Consider the following 15,230-nt stretch of genomic DNA (forward strand, 5'->3'; position numbering starts at 1 on the left):
CGAGGAGGATGCTATGAGGCTACAGAGTGACTTGGATAGGTTAGGTGAGTGGGCAAATGCGTGGCAGATGAAGTATAATGTGGATAAATGTGAGGTTATCCACTTTGGTGGTAAAAACAGAGAGACAGACTATTATCTGAATGGTGACAGATTAGGAAAAGGGAAGGTGCAACGAGACCTGGGTGTCATGGTACATCAGTCATTGAAGGTTGGCATGCAGGTACAGCAGGCGGTTAAGAAAGCAAATGGCATGTTGGCCTTCATAGCGAGGGATTTGAGTACAGGGGCAGGGAGGTGTTGCTACAGTTGTACAGGGCCTTGGTGAGGCCACACCTGGAGTATTGTGTACAGTTTTGGTCTCCTAACTTGAGGAAGGACATACTTGCTGTTGAGGGAGTGCAGCGAAGATTCACCAGACTGATTCCCGGGATGGTGGGACTGACCTATCAAGAAAGACTGAATCAACTGGGCTTGTATTCACTGGAGTTCAGAAGAGTGAGAGGGGACCTCATAGAAACGTTTAAAATTCTGACGGGTTTGGACAGGTTGGATGCAGGAAGAATGTTCCCAATGTTGGGGAAGTCCAGAACCAGGGGTCACAGTCTAAGGATAAGGGGTAAGCCATTTAGGACCGAGATAAGGAGAAACTTCTTCACCCAGAGAGTGGTGAACCTGTGGAATTCTCTACCACAGGAAGTAGTTGAGGCCAATTCACTAAATATATTCAAAAGGGAGTTAGATGAAGTCCTTAGTACTCGGGGGATCAAGGGGTATGGCGTGAAAGCAGGAAGTGGGTACTGAAGTTTCATGTTCAGCCATGAACTCGTTGAATGGCGGTGCAGGCTAGAAGGGCTGAATGGCCTGCTCCTGCACCTATTTTCTATGTTTCTATGTTTCTAATATTGTGTTCAGTTTTGGACTCCTAATCTGAGGAAGGACATTCTTGCTATTGAGGGAGTGCAGCGGTTATGATTCCTGGGATGGCAGGACTGACCTATGAGGAGAGACCGGATCAACTGGGCCTTTATACATTGGAGTTTAGAAGGATGAGAGGGTATCTCATAGAAACATATAAGATTCTGATGGGATGGGACAGGTTAGATGCGGGTGGAAAGTTCTCGATGTTGGAGAAATCCAAAACCAAGGGACACAGTCTTGGGATAAGGGGTAGGCCATTTAGGACTGAGATGAGGAGAAACTTATTCACTGAGTTGTTAACCTGTGGAATTCCCTGCCTCAGAGAGTTGTTGATGCCAGTTCATTGGATATATTCAAGAGGGAGTTAGATATGGCCCTTATGGCTAAAGGAATCAAGGGGTATGGAGAGAAAGCAGGAAAGGGGTACTGAGGTGATGATCAGCCATGATCTTATTGAATGGTGGTGCAGGCACCAAGGGCCGAATGGCCTACTCCTGCACCTATTTTCTATGTCTCTATGTTTTGGACTTGACTCTAATGCCATCCATTTTTCCACGACAAGTGTAAACTAGTAGCCTTGAGAATAGCCCATTTACAATGTTCAGTTACTGTTGATGGCAAAGTGGTAACATCAAGATCGTGTGAACTGCCAGAAAAATTGATTTCACAACTCGCCTGTCTCAGCATAATCCAAGGCAGTTTGCTGTTTGAGTTCCCAATGGGCTGAATGTCTGAAGCAGTTATGTTTACCCAATAGGCCAGTAAAAGAGGTTTTTTGTTTTTGACCACAGACTTTCCCCCAGCCATTGGGAAAGGTAATGGCCCCAGAAAATATTGCTGTTCAGTAACTTTAAAATACCTTGTTCACGGACTGTTTTAATGTGTATCGCGCTGCTGTGGAAACTATTTTACATAAGAACATAAGAAATAGGAGTAGCCATTCGGTCCTTCGAGCCTGCTCTGCCATTTGATAAGATTTTGGCTGATCTACCTCACTCCACTTTCCCGCACTATCTCCATATCCCTTTAGTATCCAAAAATCTATTGATTGCTGTCTTGGACATACTCAATGACTGAGCATCCACAGCCTTCTGGGGTAGAGAATTCCAAAGATTGATAACCCTTTGTGGTCTCCTCATCTCAGCTCGAAATGGCCGATCCCTGAGACTCTGATTACATTTTATAAAGAGCGACAAAGTACAGAAGTAAAGTTATATTACAACTATACACATCATTGGCTCGGCTGCATTTAGAATTGTGTATCCAGTTTGGGGTGGATTATTTTAGGAAGGTTGTCGAAGCCATGGGCGGTGCAGAAGAGATTCACTGAGATGATACCAGGGATGAAGTTTTAGAAGAAAGTAGAGAAATTGGGCTCTTTTCAGTTGAGCCAAGAAGGTTGAAAACCGATCGAGGTGCTCAAAATTATGAGGAGGCTTGATAAGGTAAATGAGAAAAAACATTTCCACTGGTTGCTGATTGACTTTACAATTGGTGAGCGCAAGTTTAAGATAGTTACCAAAAGAAAGGAAAACGTCATCAGAAAACATTTATGCAGTGTTGTAGGGATGTGAAGTATCCTCTTGGGGATAGTGGTGAAAAGTGAGTCTGTGATTGCTTTTAAAAGTTAAGTGGATAAATATTTGAAAGAGAAATTTAGAAGGGATGAGAAGCATGCAGGGCAATGGGACTAAATGGATAGCTCTTTTGGCGATCTGGCACAGGTGCAATGGGCTGTGAACAGCTTCCTTTTTTTGCTGTAAAATTCAGTCTTTATCTGCATGTGCATTTTCCAGCAGGGGTTCTTGGAAATAAATATGAACAGAAACACTTTTTTTTTGCCTCCCCCGCGAACTGAAGCAGAGCGAGGTTGAGGTTATTGTAGCTTTGTTACTATTGCCCTGACTCTAATCGGCTATCTTCGCATAGATGCAGGACTGGACTTTGCTGTTCCAAATGGTTCGGTAACACACCATGGAATGTAATTCCTTGTGAATTGAATTCATCAAAGCAGATAATTGATGCTTACATTGATCAATAAACTTGCTCTTGCAGTCCTTTCAAAATGTTCATAGACAAATCACTGAAGAGTTTGGGATGTTTGCAGTCTTCTATGGCTCTTGTCTCCTAAGTTTTAGTGATCCAAAGATACTTGAGTTTCTTTTCAGAGATAAAGCAGCTTCCAAGTTTGGAATGGTGTGATCAGTGGCAGCTTGAGCAGATATGTGCTTAAATCTGATCTACATTGACATATGAATATGGGAGAAATCCTCGGCTCCAAACTATCCCACCCTAAAGTCTACCCATCACTAAGGTAGATTTTAATTCCTGGTATAATTCAAAGGTAGACTGATTTTTGCTACCACCAAGTTTTGCTCGAGTCCCTGGGGCATTGTTGTTGTGTTAGGAAGGGTGGGGGTGGAGTAAATGCTTGCATTCCAGTCAGTAATGCTGATTCTGAGCATTAAAATTAAAATCAGCATTCAGTCTAACTCCTGGATTCAAATGAGGTGCACTTGAGGCACCAGGATCAATACATGTCAGGTAAAATGTTCTTGAGGCAACAGACCAAATTGTCTAATTTTACTGTCTATTGTTTGCAAGAATCCATAGAAGCAAGGATGTAACAACCATTAAAAATAAATAGACTGTACATCTATTTCAACAACCATGAGCAAAAATAGCCTTGGAAAGACAATCGACTAATGAGCAATAAAAAGAGGGGCAATCAGAAATAAACAATGCAGTCCCTTCCAATCTGCAGACCTGATTAGTTTCTCTGTGCCAAATTCCCTCAAGAATCTCACAGACCAAGTTCAGTTAAAGATCCCTGTGGGTGGTCTGGACACAGTAGCATGAAGGAAACTTTAATTTAATAAGACTGAGATCATGAAGTCAAGGACCATAAAAGACTATACAGTTCTTTGAAGCCTGTCCCTCTAATATTCAGGCTTCCCAAGTGTTTTGAATGTCCTAATATCTGTCTCTGCTACTATGCGTGAAAGATTATTTTGGACATTTATCGCACTTTGCTCTAAGTTCTGTCTGGTAACTCTCTCTTTCCCACCAGTTTACATTTATGATCTCTGGTCATATTATCTTGCCTTATTTTAAAGCAATATTCAATATTTATGTTATCTAAGTCATTTAATATGTTATACACTCCAGTGAGATCTCCATTGACCATCTTGTTTCTAGGCAGTAGCTTTTCAACATTTTATCATGGGTCATTATCCTTGCACTCTGATTTAATTCTTGTTCCTTTTGTCTTCAATGCTTACACATTTCCCCATGTAGCATGGCAACCAGAACTGTTGACAGCAATCAAAGTGCACTTTAAAGAGGCAGAAGATCAAACCAAATCCCTTCCCAAAATGTGGGATAGGGATGAAAGACCATCATCATGGCAAATGCAACTATCCTGAAGGTCAGAGGTGGGGGAAATTTCAGGGTTTTCCCCACAGAGGGAAATGGGTACAGACATGTTTCCCGTGTCAAATTTGCATGGTTATTTATCTCTTGCCGTAGGCATAATTTGACTGAGGCTGGAACTGCTTTATAAATGATATAGGAAGAAACCTGCAACTTTGTTGATCTGGATCTTGGTTTGCAATTTCCTCCTTGAATTAAAAAAAAATTGCTATTAACTACCTGTGCTGGCCAGTGATGACTACTTGCTGTAAAGCATAAAAGTTCTGTGCTAGGTAGTGCTTCTGGCCCTTATTCTCCTCATGGCGGGTTTTGGTCTTTGCTTTGCCATTGAAGACATAGCAGATCCTTGGTTATTTTTCTTCCTCTTGGAGGGATGAAAAGTTTTGAGTTGGTTGAGTCATTCATTAACTGTGGCATAGGTAAATGTTAGGGAAGAGGAATCAAAGAAAGAGTTATTTTAATGGGGTTCAGATGAGAATGCATGCATATGCTCCTACAATAAGGTGGCGCACGCAGTCATGTTTTGGATTTGTAGCATTGGGAACAACCGAGGAGTTGGCTGCTGTCAGTTGCCTTGAGACAATTGGGTATAGGATTGGAAGGTTTAAGGGGGAAGAAAAAAGCAAATAACTTTTTTCATCCTGCAGAAGAGCAATTTTGAGCTGCTTATTTGCTATAAGGGAATGGGTTTTATTTCAAGTTTGTGGTCCCATTAGAAAGTGTTGTTGGGCATTTCACTGCTTAAATAAGTAAGTTCAGAGGTCATTCTGCAAGGAACTTCTTGGAGACTAATTCTGTCAACTTCGTGTGCACACTTTCATAGTGAATATTGATCATGAAAATACCTGTCATTTCAATATAAAGGGAAAAGGTTATTATTAGACCATGTTTTACTTAATGCCAGCTGTGGCTCAGTGGGTCGCACTCTCGCCTCTGAGTCAGAAGGTTGTGGTTTCAAGTCCCACTCCAGGGACTTGAGCACAAAAATCCAGGCTTGACACTCCAGTGCAGTACTGAGGGAGCGCTGCACTGTTGGCGGTGCCTTCTTTCAGATGAGACATTAAATTGAGGCCCTGTCTTCTCTTCAGTGCACTATTTGGAAGAAGAGCAGGGGAGTTATCCCCGTTGTCCTGGCCAATATTTATCCCTCAATCAACATAACAAAAACAGATTATTTGGTCATTATCACATTGCAGATTGTGGGAGTTTGCTTGTGCGCAAATTGGTTGCCGCGTTTCCGACATTACAACAGTGACTGCTACACACCAAAAAAGTATTTAATTGGCTGTAAAGCGCTTTGAGATGTCTGGTGGCCATGAAAGGCGCAATACAAAATCCAAGTCTTTGGGGTCAAGTTTCGGCCTGAGTTGCTCCTATTTTTTTTAGGCGCAACTGGTTTAGAATGGAGTATCCAAGAAATTGCAATTCTCGGCATTTAGTTTGCTCCAGGTCTAGTCAGTTAGAATAGTTTCATTTTGGAACAATTTTTTTTTCCATAAGGGGGCGTGTCCGGCCATTTACGCCTGTTTTGAAAGTTTCGGCAGCGAAAACTTACTCCAAACTAACTTAGAATGGAGTAAGTGTAGATTTTTGGACGTTCAGAAAAACATGGAAACATAGAACCATAGAAAATAGGTGCAGGAGTAGGCCATTCGATAAGATCATGGTTGATCATTCCTTCAGTACCCCTTTCCTGCTTTCTCTCCATACCCCTTGATCCCCTTAACCGTAAGGGCCATATCGAACTCCCTCTTGAATATATCCAATGAACTGGCATCAACAACTCTCTGCGGCAGGGAATTCCACAGGTTAACAACTCAGTGAATAAGTTTCTCCTCATCTCAGTCCTAAATGGCCTACCCCTTATCCTAAGACTGTGTCCCCTGGCTCTGGACTTCCCCAACATCGGGAACATTCTTCCCGCATCTCGCCTGTCTAGTCCAGTCAGAATCTTATATGTTTCTAATGAGATCCCCTCTCATCCTTCTAAACTCCAGTGAATAAAGGCCCAGTTGATCCAGTCTCTTCTCATATGTCATTCCAGCCATCCCTGGAATCAGTCTGGTGAACCTTCGCTGCACTCCCTCAATAGCCAGAATGTCCTTCCTCAGATTAGGAGACCGAAACTGAACACAATATTCCAGGTGGGGCCTCACCAAGGCCCTGTCAACTGCAGCAAGACTTCCCTGCTCCTATACTCACATCTCCTTGCTATGAAGGCCAACATACCATTTGCCTTCTTCACCGCCTGCTGTACCTGCATGCCAACTTTCAATGACTGATGAACCATGACCCCCAGGTCTCGCTGCACCTCCCCTTTTCCTAATTTTCCGCCATTCAGATAATATTCTGCCTTTGTGTTTTTGCCCCCAAAGTGGATAACCTCACATTTATCCACATTATACTGCATCTGCCATGTATTTGCCCACTCACCTAACCTGTCCAAGTCACCCTGCAGCCTCTTAATGTCCTCCTCACAGATCACACCGCCACCAAGTTTAGTGTCCTCTGCAAACTTGGAGATTCTACACTCAATTCCATCATCCAAATCCTTAATATATATTGTAAAGAGCTGGGGTCCCAGCACTGAGCCCTGCGGCACTCCACTAGTCACTGCCTGCCATTCTGAAAAGGATCCGTTAATCCCGACTCTCTGCTTCCTGTCTGCCAACCAGTTCTCTATCCACGTCAGTACATTACCCCCAATACCATGTGTTTTGATTTTGCACACCAATCTCTTGTGTGGGACCTTGTCAAAAGCCTTTTGAAAGTCCAAATACACCACATCCACTGGTTCTCCCATGTCCACTCTACTAGTTACATCCTCAAAAAATTCCAGAAGATTCGTCAAGCATGATTTCCCTTTCATAAATCCATGCTGACTTGGACCAATCCTATCACTGCTCTCCAAATGCACTGCTATTTCATCCTTAATGATCGATTCCAACATTTTCCCCACCACTGATGTCAGGCTAACTGGTCAACAATTACCCGTTTTCTCTCTCCCTCCTTTTTTAAAAAGTAGTGTTACATTAGCAACTCTCCAGTCGATAGGAACTGATCCAGAGTTGATAGGAAAATTATCACCAATGCATCCATTATTTCTAGGGCCACTTCCTTAAGTACTCTGGGGTATAGACTATCAGGCCCTGGGAATTTATTGGCCTTCAACCCCGTCAATTTCCCAAACACAATTTCTCGACTAATAAGGATATCCTTCAGTTCCTCCTTCTCACTAGTCCTTCGGACCCCTAGTGCATCGGGAAGGTTATTTGTGTCTTCCTTTGTAAAGACAGAACCAAAGTACTTGTTCAATTGGTCTGCCATGTCTTTGTTCCCCATTATAAAACCTTGCCTACACTTAGAAAATCAGGCGTAAGGAAGAGAGATTGAGCGGGGAGGGGGGAAGGGAAGGGAAAGGAAAGGAAAGGGAAGCTTACAAACATGAAACACATCACTTTTACAAATAAAGAGCCATCATCAATAATAAATGATCAATAAATCAACCAATAAATCAATCCAAAAAAAAGAAACAAATTTTTTTTTTAAATCAATAAATAAAAAATTAAGTTTCTACTCACCCACTGCAGCACTGGGAGCCCTCCGACAGCATTTTCAAGGGTTATGGTGGCCATTTCTGATTGCTATTCGATGACCTTTGCTGGAAAATGTGTGCTTGTAGATATTGGATGAAACAGGATTGGGCTTTGCTGTGATGTCATCTATAGTTGAACAGACCTCCAGCTTTGCACAAAGAATTGTCACTTGGGTGAGGTATCAGAAGGCTGTTGGACCACTGTGGAACTTCACCCAGCACACATCAGCATTTGAAAAGCAGAGGAAATAGTTGCGGGAGGATGCCTTTCAATGGTGCAACAAGTAAGCCTTCAGCCTAATCTGGACAATGGCTTTGTAGGAATTTCTGTGCAGAATGTTGCAGTAAGTCGAGTCCGGTATTGGTTCTGGAGTTTGTGGTAAACCTGAGAAATGATAGTTAATGCCATTGCAGAGTGCACAGGATTACAGGCTTTCAAGCATTGCTAGTCATAGGTTAGAATGAATTGCAGTATTTTGACCTGATGTGTGATCATGTATTTCAAAAACTCAACAATGATGTGTGCACAGAAGTTGATCTAAACTTATGTATAAAGATTCTGCTTCACAGAAGTGGAAACATTGATGAATAATGCTTCTGTTTTTATAGCTTGTGCTCTGAGGTGTAAGTACCATTTGTTGGTTAGACTTTATTTCAGCTATACTCTTGCTAATAACTAACAAGATTTCTTTTAACATCGTTTCAGAGCACTGACATCAAAGCTGGTGCATACCTCTATTGGAACAAATACATGCCGTGGTGAAGAACTATGGAATCAGTAAGTACTGCTGTGAATTTAAAAAAAAAAAATATTTTGTCCAGCTCTTGGTCCTTCCACAGTTTTTTCACAGATAGCACTTGGAGTGGAATTTATTGGAGGCTTTGAAAATTTCTTGGATTTGTTGTAAAAAAATAGTTTGGTTCTGCATAATGTCTAAAACTCCAGTTGTAGCCTTGAAATGTTGAAAGCTATTAGTGACCCAGAGCCACGTTTATCTCGCAAGTTCTTTAAGAATTTGGTTCTCCAGTTTTTCTTTTGGAGAGGACTTCATGCTATTCATATTATGAGCATTTTCCTTCGTCTGTGAATTTAGCACCGTATTCTGTAAATTGATATTTGCGGTGTTAACCTGAGAGATGCAGCACTTAAGGGCTGAGCCACTTGATGTTGATGAATGCTGAAAGATCTAGTCGTTGAAATTGTGCAAGTGTAAGTGCTCCAATTCTGTAACTGAATTAAGCATACCTGGTCATTATGGGTGCACATAATGGCAGGGAAGCCCATGGTGGACAATGGACATTGACAGATAATTGAGATTCCAGTGAGGAGTGCATTGATTGACTAGAAGGCGGAACACACTGTTGAATGGAACTGTCGAGTCTCAAACGGCACACCTGACACTGTTTCTTTTCAATGTTTTGTTAATAAAGAGCAATATTTAAAAAGAAACAGATTATGAGGAGAAGCATGTTTGGCAGATTCCTGCTTCACTGAATTGTTGATGAGCGGTTTCTCTGTCTTGCTGTTCCCCACAGCATGATCTCCTAAGTATGGCAGCCCAGATAGGTTTATTCTGTACAAATTGGCAACATGATTTTTCATTGCAGTGGCTTTCTGAAGTTGTGTGGAAAAATAATGTAAACGAATGCTGTTTTCTGTTCGACTTATGGAACCACCTTTGTATTGGTTCATCATAGTATAACTATACTCTCTATGAAAGGTCTAAAGTGGAAAAGCTGGTTGTTCAGAACAAGAATGTAATTTTTTTGTTTGAAATCAGTTTTCTGCAACATGTTTTATTTCAAGGCCACTGCAGTGACTAGGTAGCACATCATGTTCTGTACATTCTATTTTCTGTTTGTCCCTGTTCTTGCCTCAATTTCTAAAGGAATATTCAAGGATAAGGCTCAGTGACAATCTAACCCTCTTGTTCTAATAAGTTTAAATTATTTTAAACATTTTGGGAATACAAATATTTTTAAGTTAATTTTGTTGATATCGTACAGCACATACAGATTGGATATGCTGTTTTTCAGGTAATTTCAGCTGCTGTGGAGACCTGAAGTGTGATGTCTTGCTGCTTAGCTAAAGATATTTTGCCTGCTTGCATAGTGTCTTTCCACCAATGAGCAAAACAACAGACCAAGGCAGTGTACTTCACTCCCCATCTCTTCTGAAGGTATTGGCTCCTTGCTGGGATACAGTTCCACTGATGCCACTCGCCTTCCACAACATTTGTCCACGTGGCCATTATCTTTTATCTGTGAACTTGGACAGTATCAGCAGGTTTTTCAACCACTGCTTCAGAGGGCTGTCTGTTCAGTCTCTGAATTTATTCAAGGCCGAGATATAGATTTTTGGAGTCTCGGAATCAAAGGATATGGAGATCGGGTGGGAAAGTGGAGTTGAGGTTGATGATCAGCCATGATCTTACTGAATGGCGAAGCAGACTCTAGGGGCCATAGGGCCTGCTCCTGCTATTTTTTATGTTCTTAATTGCAGAACCTTATTGACTCAGAATTTTCTAAATTGCGCAATATTTTGGATGAAAAGTAACGGAACTTGGTCGAAGAACTTCATGAGGGAAAGGATGATTTTTTTATTCAGAATGGAGACAAATATGCGAGAAATCCGAGACCATTCACGATAACCATTACTTGTACATAAATGACCTGGACTTGGGTATTGAAAGTACGATTTTGAAGTTTGCAGATGAAACAAAACTTGGCAACGTAGTAAATAGTGAGGAGGATATTTGCGGACTTCAGGACGACATAGACAGACTAGTGAAATGGCCAGACACATGGCAGATACAAGTTAATGTGGATGAGTGATCCATTCGTGGCTAACTAAAGAAGTTCAGGATAGTATTAGATTGAAAGAAGAAACTTATAATGTTGCAAAGAATAGTAGTAAGCCTGAGGGTTGGGAGATTTTCAGAAACCAGCAAAGGATGACCAAAAAATTGATAAGGGGAAAAAATAGAGAGAGAAAACTGACAAGAAATATAAAAAATGATTTGTAAGAGCTTTTACAAGTATGTAAAAAGGAAGAGAGTAGCAAAAGATAGTGGATGCATTGGTTTTGTTCTTTCAAAATTCCCTAGATTCTAGAACGGTCCCAGTGTATTGGAAGGTCGCAAGTGTTACACCGCTATTGAAGAAAGGAGGGAGAGAGAAAACTGGGACCTACAGGCCAGTTAGCCTGACAACAGTCATCCGGAAAATGCTGGAATTCATTGTTAAGGAATCAGGGCACTTAGAAAATCATAACCTGATTAGGCAGAGTCAACATGGTTTTATGAAGTGGAAATCGTATTTGACAAATTTGAGTTTTTTGAGCATGTAACGACTAGGGTGGATAAAGGGGAACCAATGGATGTGGTATATTTGAATTTCCAAAAGGCATTTGATAAGGTGCCAGATAAAATTATTATACAAGGTCATGGGATTGGAGGTAATGTACGAGCATGAATAGAGGATTGGTTAACTGACAGAAAACAGAGAGTAGGGATAAATGGGTCTTTTTCAGAATGGCAGGCAGTGACTAGTGGAGTGCCACAGGGGTCAGTGCTGGCACCCCAGCTCTTTACAATACATTAATGATTTAGATGAAGGAATTGAGTGTAGAATCTCCAGGTTTGCAGATGACACTAAACTGAGTGGCAGTGTGAGCTGTGAGGAGGATGCTAAGAGGCCGCAGGGTGACTTGGACAGGTTAGGCGAGTGGGCAAATGCATGGCAGATGCAGTATAATGTGGATAAATGTGAGGTTATCCACTTTGGGAGCAAAAAATACGAAGGCAGAATATTATCTGAATGGCGGCAGATTAGGAAAAGGGAAGGTGCAATGAGACCTGGATGTCATGGTACATCAGTCATTGAAAGTTGGCATGCAGGTACAGCAGGCGGTGAAGAAGGCAAATGATATGCTGGCCTTCATAGCTAGGGGGTTTGAGTATAGGAGCAGGGAGGTCTTACTGCAGTTGTACAGGGCCTTACTGAAGCCACACCTGGAATATTGTGTTCAGTTTTGGTCTCCTAATCTGAGGAAGGACGTTCTTGCTATTGAGGGAGTGCAGCGAAAGTTCACCAGACTGATTCCCAGGATGGCTGCTCTGACATATGAGGAGAGACTGGATCAACTGGGACTTTATACACTGGAGTTTAGAAGGATGATAGGGATCGCATAAAAATATACAAGATTCTGACAGGACTGGACAGGTTAGATGTGGGAAGAATGTTCCTGATGGGGAAGTCCAGGGGATGCAGTCTTAGGATAAGGGGTAGGCCATTTAGGACTGAGATGAGGAGAAACTTCTTCACTCAGAGTTGTTAATCTGTGGAATACCCTGCCGCAGAAAGTTGTTGATGCCAGTTCATTGGATATATTGAAGAGAGTGAGATATGGCCCTTACGGCTAAAGGGATCAAGGGTTATGGAGAGAAAGCAGGAAAGGGGTACTGAGGGAATGATCAGCCATGATCTTACTGAATGATGGTGCAGGCTCGAAGGGCCGAACGGCCTACTCCTGCACCTATTTTCTATGTTTCTATGAAAGGACAGCACAGCTGAGAATGATCTTGCCCTCACCCGACATGCACGCATTCATGGTTCTAGCAGGGGCGGGGAATAATCCAAAACGTGCTCATTTTCCCCCTCTCCAACTACAGGGGATTGAGGTCAACTATATCTCTCCCACTGCTGTATCTGAGATCAGCCAACTCAGCCATTTACAAAATCCCTAAAAAAAATCCTATCTGATCAGTTATTTTTAAGTGGTCCTCAAGTTATGGGTTTATTTCGTGCAGCTTGTCTTTGTTCTCTCCCACAATCATCCACTTTTTCATCAGTAATTTATTTTGTTGCAAAAAATAAAAAATACTGTTTTCAATTGAGATGGTTTGTGGCTCTGATACTTGCATTGTGCTGTTTGTTTCCTGTGTAATATATTAAAAGGATTAAAGTAGTTTAATGTTGCATTGCCCATATTATAACATCGTGTACAGGTACCTGATTTCTTTCTCTTTAATTCTGGTACGAATGTATGTGAAGAATTTTCTGGTGGTTTTGACATCAGGTTGCTGGCATAATAATGAGTGTGTAGGTGTGAGATAAAAGCCATGAATAAAATACGACTGCTGATTATAATTGCTTTCAGCATTTGGCATTACTTTGCATTCACCTGTAAAGCTTTTAAAATAGGAAAAGCAAAATGTAGAGCGAGGGCTGTTCCATTAATGTTCCACTGAATTCAACAAGCTTAATATTAACCTACATTTTTCAGAATATTTTTTGGTATGGAGGTGTCGGTTTGAAATATAAATTCCAATTTTCATTGGGATGACAATGTACATGAGGCGAATGTTAAGTAAATAAATAAAACCATTTTGTGTTTTTCTAGTATCGAGCAATACAGCAATAATTTAAGTTCTTCAGTCACAACTATCTATCACTTCTCCCATACCCCTAATTTTCTCTCGGGTCTGGTTCCTTTTGTACTGAAACCAGGGTCAAATTTTTACTTAAACATACTTTCCCTGATCCAGTGTGGTCACCTACATTTGCTGGTATTGTACATTACAGAACCGTGTATTTTTTTAGCAAGTTGCTTCCATTGTTTTTTCTTATTGTGCGCATGTCGTGTTTTACATTGAGACTGTTTCCTGTGCAGATGGAATTTGGACCATTGGCTTAAGGCTGCCCTATGTACTTGAGCATTAGTTGTCCTATCTGCTTTCAAAAGCTGCTTATTTTACAGTAGGATTGTAGGAATCTGCCTGCCATTATCATGCCAATTTCCTCTGTTGTAGCTGCTTCACACACCTGGTTCACAATCTTCCACAGTTATCTTGGTCAGTGCATGTGAAGTGCTTTTTTAAAAAAAAAATCACTGTGCTGGTCAATGCGGGATGTCTGTACATATTTCGAATGCCCGTGAGTGTGGAATGATTGTTCACCATTCTTTTTTAAGTTGTAATTTTTATTAAAATGGAGAAATTTGACACTCCACAAAATTAAAATTAGTTTTTCAGGGCCATAACGTTTGTTTGTCAGTCATGCTGTTTAAGCCCCAGTTACACCTAATTCAACCAGGTCTAACTTTTAATGGGGTATTTAACAGCAATATTACTGCGGAAAAGCCAAAGTTTTTGTCAGTTTCTCTGATTGCCGGGTGTGGGGTTGGCTACAGCGCAGCCAGTGTCGGAGTAGTGAATGACTGACCACATTGGGAAGCACGTGCTAATTCCTGAAGTTGCAGTCGGGTCTAGGGTCTTGGCCCAAGTTGCAGTTAGTTTCCAGGGGTAATAACAGCGAACATTGTGTTTCCTCAAGTAATTCTTCTTCTCTTCAGAAGGTGGTAAAATAACACTACACTAGTTTTTGACTTTAACTGCCAGACACAATAATTAAACAGTAAAAGGTGGACAAATAGTAGTGATAATGCAGTTATTTTTTTCAGTAGTTAATATGCTTAGCTAGGTCTTTGAGTGAGAATAGTTTGCATGTGCCGCGCTAAACGATGTAATTTTTACATCGTGTTTGTGGGGTTTTTTCTCTCGCCATCTATGGAATCTCGTGTGACACTATCTCTCTGAAGGCTTCAGACAGGTTCTCCAATTTAGCAAGACTGGTTGATTAAATATAACTTCTAAATAGTGACCAGGGCTAAGCAGATTTAAATAACTGATATCAAGCACATAGAATCATAATGATACAGCACAGAGAGAGGCCATTCGGCCCATCGTGCCTGTGCTGGCTCTTTGGTAGGGGCTATCCAATTAGTTCCACTCCCCTGCTCTTTCTCCATACTCCTGTAATTTATTTCCTCCAAATATTTCTCCAATTCTTTTTCAAATGTAACTATTAAATCTGCTTCCACCACCCATTCAGGCAGTGCATTTCAGATCACAACAGTCCTCATGTCTCCTCATGCCAAATCACCTTAAATATGTGTCCTCTGATTACTTGCCCTTCTCTCTCTTGAAGCAATTTTTCCTCACTTGCCATGTGTATGTCCATTTCAACAGTCTGTTTATATCCTTCTGAAGTCTGTTACTATCTTCTGCATTGTTGATTATTTCTGAGTTTTATGTCATCTGCAAGCTTTGTCATTATGCTCTCTACCCAAGTCCAGGTCATTTAATATATATCAAAAAGAGCATGGTCCTAATGCTGACCCCTGGGAAACACCACTGTATACTTTCCTCTAGTCTGAAAAGCAACCATTCACCACTACTCCAACATAAAAGCAAAATGCTGCGGATGCTGGAAATCTGAAATT

The 15,230-nt window shown here is 41.3% G+C and overlaps 1 protein-coding gene across 6 annotated transcripts in view; it reads left to right on the plus strand.

The window, feature by feature from the left end:
- The window catches only part of ankrd11 (ankyrin repeat domain 11), a 273,694-nt gene that overhangs the window by 47,626 nt on the left and 210,838 nt on the right, over nt 1-15,230 (plus strand). For 5 of the 6 annotated variants that reach the window (XM_070898151.1, XM_070898150.1, XM_070898153.1 and 2 more), the window contains exon 2: nt 8,652-8,723. The gene's annotated coding sequence lies outside the window, so the exon portion shown is untranslated. Of the gene's footprint in view, nt 1-4,297; nt 4,353-8,651; nt 8,724-15,230 lie in introns of those variants that run through there. The other variant, XM_070898152.1, reaches the window with a different exon arrangement.

The sequence above is a fragment of the Pristiophorus japonicus genome, chromosome 13, assembly GCF_044704955.1.
Source record: "Pristiophorus japonicus isolate sPriJap1 chromosome 13, sPriJap1.hap1, whole genome shotgun sequence".
Classification (NCBI taxonomy): Eukaryota; Metazoa; Chordata; class Chondrichthyes; family Pristiophoridae; genus Pristiophorus; species Pristiophorus japonicus.